This window comes from Felis catus, chromosome X, assembly GCF_018350175.1.
Source record: "Felis catus isolate Fca126 chromosome X, F.catus_Fca126_mat1.0, whole genome shotgun sequence".
Lineage (NCBI taxonomy): Eukaryota > Metazoa > Chordata > Mammalia > Carnivora > Felidae > Felis > Felis catus.
The window spans coordinates 93,320,089-93,334,270 of NC_058386.1; the positions used below are offsets into that span (position 1 = coordinate 93,320,089).

The 14,182-nt window shown below is 38.8% G+C and overlaps 1 pseudogene; it reads left to right on the forward strand.

Annotated features, from left to right (window-relative positions):
* The first annotated feature begins 1,715 nt into the window (after positions 1-1,715).
* LOC101099866 overlaps positions 1,716-14,182 on the forward strand; it is a 66,967-nt pseudogene continuing 54,500 nt past the window's right edge.

Genomic DNA, 14,182 nt, shown 5'->3' on the forward strand with positions numbered 1-14,182 from the left:
GGTGATCTGCAATTAGTGATCTCTGATGTCACTATTGTAATTGTTTTGGGGCCCCATGACCTGCACCCATGTGATGGTGAACTTAATCGATAAATGTGTATCTTCTGACTGTTCCACCAACCAGCCATTCCCCTGTCTCTCTTCCTCTACTTGGACCTCCCTGTTCCCTGAGACATACCAAGAACAAAATCAGGCCAATGAATAACCCTACAGTGGCATCTAAGTATTCAAGTAAAAGGAAGAGTCATATGCCTCTCACGTTAAATCAAAAGCTAGAAGTTATTACGCTTAGTGAGGAAGGCATTTTGAAAGCTGGGATAGGAAAAAAGCTAGGCCACTTGCACAAAACAGTTAATTGGCCAAGTTGTGAATGCCAAGGAAAAGTTCTTGAACGAAATTAGAAGTGCAACTCCAGTGAACACACAAATGCTAAGAAAGCAGCCTTATTGTTGATATGGAGAAAGATTTAGTGTTCTGGATCGAAGATCTGATCAGCCCCAGCATTTCCTTAAGCTGAAGCTTAATCCAGAGCAATCCAGAAGATCTAGTTAAGATGATCAATGAAGGTTGCTACATAAAGAACAGATCTTTAATCTTTATATTGGAAGAAGGTGCCACCTAAGACTTTCATAGCTAAAGAGGAGAAATTGGTGCCTGACTTCAAAGTTTGAAAGCACAGGATGACTCTCTTGTAAGGACTAATGCAGCTGGTGACTTTAAATTGAATTCAATGTTCATTTCCATCTCAAATATCCTAGGGCCCTTAAGAATGCTGCTGAATCTACTTTGCCTGTATTCTGTGGATGATGCAACAAAGCCTGGATGACAGCACATCTGTTTACATGTTTTACTGACTATTTTAAGTCCACTGTTGAGACCTACTGCTCAGAAAAAGGATTTCTTTCAAAATATTACTGCTCGTAAACAATGCGTCTGGTCACCCAAGAGCTCTGACGGAGATAGACAATGAGATTAATGTTGTTTTCATGCCTGCTGATACATGGATTGAGAAGTAATTTCAACTTTCAAGTCTTGTTATTTAAAAAATTCATTTTGGGGGCACCTGGGTGGCTCAGTCGGTTAAGCAGCCGACTTCAGCTCAGGTCATGATCTCGCGGTCCGTGAGTTCGAGCCCCGCGTCGGGCTCTGTGCTGACAGCTCAGAGCCTGGAGCCTGTTTCGGATTCTGTGTCTCCCTCTCTCTGACCTTCCCCCGTTCATGCTCTCTCTCTCTCTCTCTCTGTCTCAAAAATAAATAAACGTTAAAAAAAATTTAGAAAAGTAAAAAAATAAAAAATAATAATAAAAAATTCATTTTGTAAGAATATAGCTGCCATAGATAGTGATTCCTCTGATGGATCTGGGCAAAGTAAATTAAAAACCTTCTGGAAAGACTTTGCTCTTCTAGATGCTATTAAGAACACTTGTGATTCATGGGAAGAAGTCAAAATATTAACATTAACAGTTTGGAAGAAGTTGGTTCCAACTCTCATGGATGACTTCGAGGGGTTCAAGACTTCAGTGGAGGAAGTAACTGCAGATGTGGTGGCAATAACAAGAGAACTAGAATTAGAAACGGAGCCTGAAGGTGGGACTGAAAGGCTGCAATCTCATGGTAGAATTTGAGTGGATGAGGAGTTGCTTCTTATGGAGGCGTAAAGAAAGGGGTTTCTTGAGATGGAATCACCATCTTGAGCTGGTGAAGACGCTGCAAAGATGGTTGAAATGACAACAAAGGATTTAGAATATTCCATCCACTCAGCTGTTAAAGCAGCAACAGGGTTTGAGAGAACTAACTCCAATTTTGAAAGGAGTTCTGCTGTGGGTAATATGCTATCGGATAGCATCATATGCTACAGAGAAATCATCCGTAAAAGGAAGAGTCCATTGACACTACAAGCTTCGTTGCTGTCTTCTTTTGAGAAAATTGCCATTGTCACCCCAACCTTCAGCAACCACCACCCTGATCAGCCAGCAGTCATCAGCAGCAAGGCGAGACCCTCCACCGGCAAAAAGATTGTAACTTACTGGAAGCTCAGACGATGGTTAGCATGTTTTAGCACTAAAATATTTTTTTTTTAATTTTTTTCAATGTTTATTTATTTTTTTGGGGACAGAGAGAGACAGAGCATGAACGGGGGAGGGGCAGAGAGAGAGGGAGACACAGAATCGGAAACAGGCTCCAGGCTCTGAGCCATCAGCCCAGAGCCCGACGCGGGGCTCGAACTCACGGACTGCGAGATCGTGACCTGGCTGAAGTCGAACGCTTAACCAACTGCGCCACCCAGGCGCCCCAGCACTAAAATATTTTTAATTAAGACCTGTACACCGGTTTTTCTAGACATGATGCTATGGCACACTTAACAGACTACAGTATAATGTAAACATATCTTTCATACAGAGTGGGGAATTAAAAAAAAAATCATTTGACTCACTTCTTTGTGATATTTGCTTTATTGCAGTGATCTGGAACCAACCGGCAATGTCTTTGAGGTATGCCTATGATAATAAAATTGGTCACCACTAGGGAAACAACTTATTATTTTGGAAACCAATGGGCAAATTAAAAATACACAAATATATGTCTTACTCTTCGAGTATGGAATGAACTATTCAGTAACCAAATGATAGATGAGGGGAAATTTCTGCTTGTAAAATTGTTCCAGTCAGTGAGTGAATAAAGAAGGATAGACTATCATCATTTTAAAACCACTAATGAGTTGTTGGATCCAGGCACTGAACACTGGTGAAACCTGACGTCACAAATAATCACAATAACAATAACAACAACCTGAAATCCATTATGAGCCCCTTGGTGGAAAAATACACCACCACCTTTGCAGTGTTTGTGAAAAGAAAATTGAACCTTGATAAACTTTTCCTTTCCGCTACTAATTTACAGGACATACAGAAAACAGAGGGACAAAGTAGCTAAGATCACAGAGAAACAATCTGAAACTGAAGACAATGAAGAATGTTCGAAGGAGCAAGAGAGAAGCAATAATTACTGAGAAACAAATGAAACATATCCTTCTGGAGTGATAGTCTCTTCCACAATGGTGTTGGAAAACCTGGATATTCACAGGCAAAAGAATGAAATCGGATCCTTATCTTACACCACTCACAAAAGTTAACCCAAACGGATTAAGGATTTAAATATCCTTCAGGAATGAAGAGGAAATCAAGACATGCTCAAATGAAGAAAAACAAAAAAATTTGTCACCAGCAGATTAACCTTAAAATAATGGTTCTGAGGATCTTCTCTACACTGAAGAGAAATGATAAAATAAGGCACCCTGAACTATCAGGAAAGTGGAAAGGAAATGATAAACAAAAATAAAAGTAAATACATGTTACGTCTCTTCTTGTACCTTATATATTCTGTTTCATGGATTGAAGAATATATTATAACGCAGTCTTGGTGTGCTTCAAAATGTGCATAGAGGAAATATTGAAGACAATTTATTGTAAACTGGAGAGAAGGGGATTTAAAAGGTTATAAGATTACTATACATGGGGCGCCTGGGTGGCGCAGTCGGTTAAGCGTCCGACTTCAGCCAGGTCACGATCTCGCGGTCCGGGAGTTCGAGCCCCGCGTCGGGCTCTGGGCTGATGGCTCAGAGCCCGGAGCCTGTTTCCGATTCTGTGTCTCCCTCTCTCTCTGCCCCTCCCCCGTTCATGCTCTGTCTCTCTCTGTCCCAAAAATAAATAAACGTTGAAAAAAAAATTAAAAAAAAAAAAAAGATTACTATACTTGACTTGAACTGGTAGAATTATGACATTAGTCAGCGGTAAATTATGTTTCTGTAATGTGATTACTAAAACACAAATAAGTAAAAAAAATCCACACACACAAAAAATCTACACTCAAAAACATAAAAGTCAGCGAAAATGGAACTCTAAAAATAGCTCAGATAAACAAGAGCAATGCAAGAACAAGAAAACAGAAATGGAAAAAAAAAAGAAAACAAACAAAACAGAAGCAAAATAAAATGATAGATTCAAACTCTAGCGTAACAATAATTAGACGAAATGTAAATGGTCTAAACATGCCAATTAAAAGACAGGGGTTTGGGGCGCCTGGGTGGCTCAGTCGTTTAAGCATCCGACTTCGGCTCAGGTCATGATCTCACGGTCCGTGAGTTCGGGCCCCGCCTCGGGCTCTGTGCTGACAGCTCAGAACCTGGAGCCTGCTTCAAATTCTGTGTCTCCCTCTCTCTCTGCCCCTTTCCCACTCACACTGTGTCTGTCTCAAAAATAAATAAACATTAAAAAAACTAAAAGATAGGGGTTAGAAGAATGCCTTTTTAAAAATAACCTTCCTAAGGGTGCCTGGGTGGCTCAGTCGGTTAAGCGACTGACTCTTGATCTCAGCTCTGGTCTTGATCTCAGGGCTGTGAGTTCAAGCCCTACATACGAAAGAAACATCAAATGTAATGGTCCAGACAAGTTGAAAGTAAAGGGATGCAGAAATGCATACCATACAAACATTAATAAATATAATGCAGGCATAGCTATATTAATATTGGATAAAGTAGACTCCAGAATTACCAGAAACAGAGAGAGACGCTGTATAATGGCAAAAGGGTCAATCTATACTAAGAAGGTATAACAACACATAGTTTGTGTAAGCAACAGACAACAGCTACAAATATGTGAAGCAAAACATGATATAACTGCAAGGAGAAAGAGAAAAATCCACAATTGTAATTGGAGACTTCAACGCCCCTCTCTTGACAATTCATAAAACAACCCAAAATATCAGCAAGGATATAAAAGAATTCAAGAATACCATTAACCAACAGTACATAGTCAACAGTTATGAAACAATTGACCAAATATCTGCAGAACACATATTATTTTCAAGTCCCCGGAGAGCACATACAAAGAGTGTATACTGGGCCATGAAACAGACATATTTAAAAGAATTGAAATTGGGGTGCCTGGGTGGCTCAATTAGTTGAGTGTCCGACTTTGGCTCAGGTCGTGATCTCACAGTTCATGAGTTCGAGCCCTGCTTCGGGGTCTCTGCTGTCAGTCCAGAACTCACTTCAGATCCTCTGTCTCTCTTTCTGCCCGCCCCCCCCCCACCAGTGCTCTCTCTCTCTCTCTCAAAAATAGACATTGTGTAAAAAAAGAATTGAAATCATACAGAGTATCTAGTCTAACCATAATGAAATCAAAGTAGATATCAAAAAAAAAAAAAAAAAAAAAGGGGGGGGGGAATCTCCAAACCCTCAGAAACTAAACAACACACAAATAAATAACATATGAGTCAAGAAGAAAGTCTCAGGGAAATCAAAACATATGATGAACTGAGTGAAAATGAAAAAAAGAACATAGCAATTCTATATCCATAGCCAAAAGTATGAATCTTTGAATGATGTCAGCAGGAACGCCAGACGATGAGCCTCCAAAAATTGTCTCCTCGTTAAAAGAAAAAGGTAAACATTGGCAAAAGGTGCCAAATTAACTTTTCCAGAACTCTGAATAGTAACCAAAGGCTTGCAATAATCAGGGGACTGTTTATTCAAAAACAAAACACTTTGTGGATCTTAACTTGTCCTGGTTTCATCCTTCTCTTCCCGGGACCATGGAAACCTTGAAAACAAATAGCCCCACCATCATAGTGAAAAGCAGCAGCCTAATGGGTAAGAGTGTAGGAAATGGTGAGGTGTTGGTCAAAGGGTGCAAACTTCCCGTTATAAAACGGATAAGTTCCGGAATCTAAAGCGCGCCATGGTGATTATTGGTAACAATACTGTACTATATACTTAAATTTGCTAAGACACGAGCTCTTAAATGTTCTCACCACAAAAAAGAAATGATAACTATGTTGGGGGATGGAGGCGTTAACTAACAATACTGTGGAAATCATTTCACACTACGTAAGTGGTATCGAATCCACGGGTTGTACATCTTAAACTTACAGGATGTTATATGCCAATTATATCTCAATAAAGTCAGCAAAAATGAATTGTATTTCTATACATTTGTAATGAACAATCCTAAAATGAAATTCAAAAAAAAATTATTAATGACAGCATCAAAAACAACAAATAGGAGTAAGTTTTACAAAACTGTGGGAACTTGCCCACTAAAAGTTGCAAAATATCGTTGAAAGAATTTATACATGTTATAAATAACTGGAAAGATATCCCATGTCTAAGGCTTGGAAGATTTAATATTGTTATAAAGCAAAACTACCCAAGTTAAACTACAAATGCAGTGCAATCCCTATCAAAATTCTGGCTGCCGTAGTTTCAGAAATTGACAAGCTAATTGTAAAATTCCTATGGAAATGCAAGTGACCCCCAAAAACCAAAACAATATTGAAAGACAAGAACAATGTCAGAGGACACTCACATCCAGATTTCAGAAATTACTACAAAGCTACAGCAAGGCTGTATTGTTCTGGCATAAAGATAGGCATATATATATGTATACATGTACACATGTATACATATGTATACACACATATATACATATATACACATATATACATATATACACGTATATATGTATATATACATATGTACATATATACATGTACATGTATATGTGTATATATACATATGTGTGTGTGTATACATATATGTGTGCGTGTACATGTATACACATGTATATATGTGTATATGTATGTGTATATATGTATATACATATATATGTATATACATATATATGTATATTTGTATATACATGTACATATTTGTATATACATGTATATACATTTGTATATACATATATATGTATATTTGGTATAGACATATACCAAATATGGTATATACATATACATATACAAATATATGTATATTTGGTATATACATATATATGTATATACATATATACGTATATACATGTACATATACACATATATACATGTGTGTGCATGTACACATACACATATACACATGTGCATGTATACACATGTATATATGTGTATATGTATAAATATGTACATGTATATATGTATATATGTACATATGTGCGTATATACATATGTATACATGTGTATGGAAAATACAAATGAAAACCATAATGAAACATCACTTCACATACACTAGAATGACTATGATTAAAAAAAAATAAAAACAGGGGAAAATTGGAATCACCCTACATTAGTAGTGGGGATGTAGAATAGTATAGGTAATTTGGAAAACAGTTTGGCAGATTCTTGATAAGTTAAACACAGAACTATCACTCCTTGCTATATACACAAGAGAATTAAAAACATGTCCACACAAAAACTTGTACATAAATATTCATAGCAGCATTGTTCATAATGACCAAAAATTCAAAATGTCCATCAATCAATGAATGGATATACAAATGTAGTATATCTATACAGTGGAATATTATTTGGTCATAAAAAGGAATAGAATATACTTATACTTTCTACGATATGGATGAACCTTGACAACACGCTAAATGCAAGAAGCCAGACACAAAAGGTCAAATTTGTCTGAATCCATATATAGGAAATTTCTGAAATACACAAATAGAGATTTAAAATAAATTAGTGCTTTCCAGAGGCTAGAAAGAGGAATGGAAATGACTGTTAATGGGTACAGGGTTTCTTTTGGGAAGACTAAATATTTTTTTATTTTGGAATTAAATAGTGGTGATACTTGAGCAACTTTTTCAATATACTAAAAGCCACTATATTGTGCACTGTAAACTTCATAATGTAATTTTTATTGTGAATTTTAAAATATGTGAATTATACCTCAATAAAAATGCTACGAAAGAAGATACTTTCACAAAATGACCTTAGAAAATTAAAAGCTCGACAAAATTAAATGCGCTTCCTTGGAATAAAATAATAAAATCGTATATAATAAATAGAACAAATAATATTAATCTGGACCTAGCACTCACACCTTATACAAACATTAACTGAAAGTTAATCATGGGCTTAAATGTAAAACGGAAGCTATAAAATTTTTAGAACACAAAATGGGAGAAAATCTTTGGGATTGAGTACTGTGTATGAAGTCCTTAGACTTAATACCAAAATGTACGTAAAAAGGAAAATTTGTTGGGCACCTGATAGGCTCAGTTGGTTGAGCATCCGACTCTCCCTCTCTCTCAGCCCCTCCCCTCCCCTGCTTGCTCTCTCTTTCTCTCAAAGTAAATAAATCAACTGAATAAAAACTATAAAAAAGAAAAAAAGGAAAATTTGATAAACTGTACCTCACGAAAACCTAAAATTTTTGCTCATCAAAAGATGTGAAGATTAAAAAACACACCAGAGACTGGTTGCAAATATTTGCAAACCACATATCCAACAGAAGAGAAGTCTTTAGAATATAGGAACATTCTCAAAACTCAATATTTTAAAAAATCCAATCCAAAAAGGTAAAAAGACAAAGAGACATTTAGTCAAACAAGCTATACGGATAATAAAAACATGAATATCGCTAGCCACTGGGAAAATGCAAATTGAGACCCCATGAGATATAGCTACACACCTATGGCTAAATAATAAATAAATGGCTAAAACAAAAATAGTGACAAATGCCTGTGAGGAGGTGAGAATCCTCACAGGTGAGAATGCAAAATAGTACAGCTTCTCTGGAAAACAGTTTGGCAGTTTCTTGAAAAAGAAAACGTGCAACTACCATACGACCCATCAAATGCACTCCTGGGCATTTTTCCCAGAAAAATAAAAACTAATGTTCACGCAAAAATCTATACATGAACGTCAATAGTAGCTTTACTCGCAATAGCCCAAACCTGGAAATTACCCAGATGTCTTTCGACGGGCACATGAACGAACGACTCTCTAACGTCCATTGCATGGAACCGTACTCAGCAATAAAAATGAACACACAATTGATACAGTCAACTTCTTGGATCAATCGCCAAAGAACTATATTGTGTGCACAAAAGCCAATCCTAAGAGCTTACTCCCTGTGTGATTCCATTTTTATCGCGGTGTTGAGATGACAAAACTATAGAGATGTAGAACACATTAGTGGCTGTCAGGGCTTAAGGATATTATACTCTAGCTTTGCCAGATACTACTAATGGAAGAAACACAGGATCTCTCTCTATTATTTCTTACAGCTGCGTGTGAATCTACCATTACTTCAAAATGAAATATGTAATTTTTGAAGAGGAGTCTAAAGACGTATCTTTCATTTGCATTGTAAGAGCCTTATTTACAGGGGGACTCAAACAAAAATAAATTTAGGACATCGGTGACAACTTGGGACTTTGAGCACGGATTGGACATTTGATTATATTAAGGAATTATTGTTAAAAATCATTCGTTGTCATAGTTTTCTTCTTTTCATGTTTACGAAAAGGTTTTTTTTTTTTTTTTTCTGTACAGATCCATACTGAACTACTTCTGGATGTAAAGATACCATGTCTGGATTTTGCTTCAAAATAATATGTGATGGGAGGTAATAGATAGAACAAGATGCAAGGTGTATTCTGCGTTGATGATTACTCAAGCAGTATGCTGGGTACATGGGGGTTAATGTCTTTTTCTCTTAAAATATACTTTTGTGAGGGTTTAAATATTTCCATAAAAAACCATGCAGTTTTAATGAACCACAAGCAAAAAACATCTATTGCCAAAATCAAGAGAGATTTTGAAAGTAATCAGTGCCTGGGTTTTGCTTTACCCCCAGTGAGTCCTGTCTTGTGCAAAATCAAGCACATACTGAACAACAACAACAACAACAAATTAGAGGAATGTTGCTTATACAAGTCTCCTCCCCGTGTCTTGTATATACCATGTCGGTCTCAGTTTTACATAATCTATTTTCCCCACCACTCATATCACCCCACTTACCAAGTTGCCAGTTACCCACATTCTAGCCATCTGTCTTCATTCACCCTAATAAAGAGCAAATGATGCGTCTATTGATAATATTCATAATTAGTTTAGTTTTAAATTAATAATAACAAACAGCTGTAGTGGAACTTGTTTACTAAAGAACACTGCCACTTTAAGGCGTGGTCACCATGCTGTTAGGGTTATGGAAGGACCTAGACCCAAGCCATTCTTAATCACCCAGATCATATTCTTTTCAGAGACTCAGAAAAACTATACCAGTCTATCACGCTGAGAGAGTCAACTAAATTAGCAATTCTCCAGAGATAAACCTACTAACAATACAGGGGGAATAAGGCAAGAAAAGGAATGAAGTAAGAAACTGCCACGTTGGCATTTTCATTACAGAGCCAAATTCAACTGAATCGTATTTCAAACCCTATCGTAGAGCAACGAATAATCTTATCATAATGGAAGTTTGTATGTTTGGTTAAGAACATTTATCAAGATGTGAACCCTTGTTTATTGTCTTGCTTGAGACAGCAAGAATTCTAGCACGGATATTAAAGAATAAGACAACGTAATCTGTGCGTTGGGCTAATGATTCCTCCAGAATGGTTGTAGCTTTTGAAGATGTTGGGTCACTCTACGCTCTAGTCATATTTTTATAGAGGATTTAATTTCCACCAATTCTCAGCATTGTGCTATAAGGAGGAATGGAGGTTATTTTTTAAATGTTTATTTATTTTTGAGAGACAGAGAGAGCGCAAGTGGTGGAGGGGCAGAGAGAGAGAGGGAGACACAGAATGTGAGGCGGGCTCCAGGCTCCGGGCTGTCAGCCCAGAGCCCAACACGGAGCTCGAACTCACAAACCGTGAGATCATGACCTGAGCTCAAGTTGGATGCTGAACCAACTGAGCCACCCAGGCGCCCCAAGGAATGCATCTTATTGAGGAAACCTGGAGAAAGTTAGCTCAAGAACTGCCAATTACACAAATGAGCTGATTCCTTATAAAAGAGACAAAAAAGAGACACTACGTTTATGAAAAGGAATCACAGATCAGCAAAGCCTCTGAGGAGCACAGTTCATACATCTCTTTCTCCTAAAGGATGCAGGGCTTATACAGATGTCACACGTTGAGGACTCTCAAGAAGTCAACCTTGAAGGATGCCTGGGCGGTGCAGTTGGTTAAGCCTGGTTTCAGCTCAGGTTATGATCTCATGATTCGTGGGTTCGAACCCGGCATCAGGCTCTGCACAGACCATGCGAAGTCTGTTTGGGATTCAATCTCTCTCTCTCTCTCTCTCCTTCTCTCAGCCCCTCCCCCACTCACACTGTCTCCGTCTCTCCCAAAATGAATAAATAGACTTGAAAAAAAATTTTAAGTCAATCTTGATAACCCAGTTCATTAACAACATCTCTAATTATTCATATTCTTTCAATGTACTTTACTGTCTCTGGTCAGTGCACTCCTACTATCCCCCAACTGTGTAATGTGGTGTAAACGATTTGCCACATGTAAATATAAGAGTTGGAAAAGATACTTAGCAACAATTTATATTGGTTCCAGTCTGAATAGATACATATCCATTGTGGACCCATTAGGCTATTAGTGAGTCTAAGTATATCTCTGGGCTCTCAAACCCCCCCAGGCCAATCCACCTATTACAGCCAAATTGCATGTTAGGTTAAAAGTCTTCCCCTACAGGGGCGCCTGAGTGGCTCAGTCGGTTAAGCGACCGACTTCGGCTCGGGTCATGATCTCACAGTTTGTGAGTTCGAGCCCCGCGTCGGGCTCTGGGCGGACAGCTCGGAGCCCGGAGCCCGCTTCGGATTCTGTGTCTCCCTCTCTCTGACCCTGCCCCGTTCATGCTCTGTCTCTGTCTGTCTCAAAAATAAACAAACATTAAAAAAAAAAAAAAAAAAAAAACTCTTCCCCTACATAAGGCAACAAATGTGACATTTGACTCACCCCATGCAAAATTATCAAAGCAGGAAATGTTCCCGTCAATTCATATATGTTTATCGTACTTCAGGTTCTGTATCATTCCATTGTATCTCCAGTGGGAAATAGTTAAAGAAAAAATAGACCTTGTAGCTTTTAACATTTCTTCCAATCACCTACATTAATGTGACAAACGCTAATCCACGGATTAGAGTACAAATCTCTTTTCAGGACATTACTCATTCCCTTTTGATTAATTTCTCCAGAAACAGACATTTCCATCTGCAGCTTTTGGTAACAGTGGCTATCGATACTATGAATTTTCCACCAAGTTTTTTCTTGCATATACTGTGACCTTGTCAAATAACTGAATAAAAAATAACAGTACAAACAAAACAGGAATATACTTGGACACAGTCTTGCACGCAAGAAAAGAACGACTCCGGGGAGAAGCAGTGAAGACTGATGTTAGAACACCGGTGTTCACGTCAGCATCTCAGGTTTCCACCCCTTGTTTTTCGACCCTAAGCCAGTGACTCCTTTCAGGACCTGATGTCCTGCTTTTGGGAAACAACAGAGCTGGATGTCCAAAACTTCAGAAGTTTGGGAATCTCACGTTTTGATAAGAATTTGATCCAGTAATTCTAAGACAGAAAATATGCCATTTTTGTCCCAAAGCACTGTCATTTGTTGTATTACCCACACGCGTGAAGACTTTCACTTGAAAATACTTATTAAAAATTTAGGGGTGCCTGGGTGGCTCAGTCGGTTAGCGTCCGACTTCGGCTCAGGTCATGATCTCACGGTGTGTGAGTTCGAGCCCCGCTTCGGGCTCTGGGCTGACTGCTCCGTGCCTGGAGCCTGCTTGGGACTCTGGGTCTCCCTCTCTTTCTGTCCCTCCCCTGTTCGCAAGCTGTCTCTCTCTCTCCCTTGAAATAAATAAACATCAAAAAAAAATTTTTTTAAATCTACTCTAGGGGCACCTGCATGGCTCAGTCAGTTAAGCTTAAGACTCTTGATCTCAGCTCAGGTCATGATCTCACAGTCGTGAGTTTGAGCCCCAAACCAGGCTCTGTATGGATGACGCAGAGTTAGCTTAGGATTCTGTCCCTCCTTCTCCCTGCCCCTCCACCTCTTGTGCTCTCTCTCTCTCTCAAAATAACTAAACCTAAGAGAAATAAAAATCTACAATATGCTTGGCTATGTGATAAACATTACAGAGAAAACACAAAGATGCATGAGACCCGGATCCCTCCCTTACGGAAGCTTACTTGGTAGGATACAATAGAGGGTTATTGTGTATCTGTTTTTAAATGTATTTCTCACACAGGACAAAAGAGGATAAGCATCAGGTGAGAAGCAGATGAAAGGAAGAAGTTCCATTCGGGGAACAGGACCACGAAGGGCTTCGTGGAAAAGGTGTTCTTGGACCTGGGTCTTGAAAGATTTCATAGATAGCAAAAAATGGAAAAGAAACCAGCCATAACTGAGTAAACAGAGGCAGAGGGTCAGGGAGCCAGGAGGACTCATCAGAGTGAGAAATTGAGGGCAGGGAGAGTAGTCACGTTTTCTCGGGAGCAGCGGTTTTTGCTTTGTGGATTCTGACTCAGAGGGTCCCTACAGAACATACTCAGTTTTTCTGGGCACTGCTGTGTCAGCCTTTTCTTTATTTGGATACATTCACTCTGTTATTTAAAACAAACTCTGCTTGGCATTCAGACACTCATTGTGATGAAAATAATTACGAACTTTTGAACAGATAGCCATTTTTTAACCTAGTCCTTCGACAACACAGCATTACATTGATAAAATGAGAAAAGTACGTGAAGACAATTCAAATTCAGGAAATGCTTTGTATCAAGAAAGTATCGGGGCGCCTGGGTGGCGCAGTCGGTTAAGCGTCCGACTTCAGCCAGGTCACGATCTCGCGGTCCGGGAGTTCGAGCCCCGCGTCGGGCTCTGGGCTGATGGCTCGGAGCCTGGAGCCTGTTTCCGATTCTGTGTCTCCCTCTCTCTCTGCCCCTCCCCCGTTCATGCTCTGTCTCTCTCTGTCCCAAAAATAAATAAACGTTGAAAAAAAAAATTAAAAAAAAAAAAAGTATCATGGTCTACTTTCCATGACAAAAAGTGATGTCCTGTGTTAAGTCCCGTGGAGTGACAATTAGTCCGGGGCATGGTGAAAAATACCATTTCCTGTCGTTTCTATTTTAAAATTTGTTAGCCCTCTTGGGTTCATTAATACTTGGTGGCACCGATTTTCTGAAACAGTTTGCAGCTCAGGAGCCCTAGCCCTCGTGTCCCCCAATATTAGAGGAAAGCCATCATTTGACTGCAGTTTAAATGATATCCTAGGCGAGCCTGGGTGGTTCAGTCGGTTGAGCGTCCGACTTCGGCTCAGCTCATGATCTCAATGTTCCCGAGTTCGAGCCCCACATCGGGCTCTGTGCTGA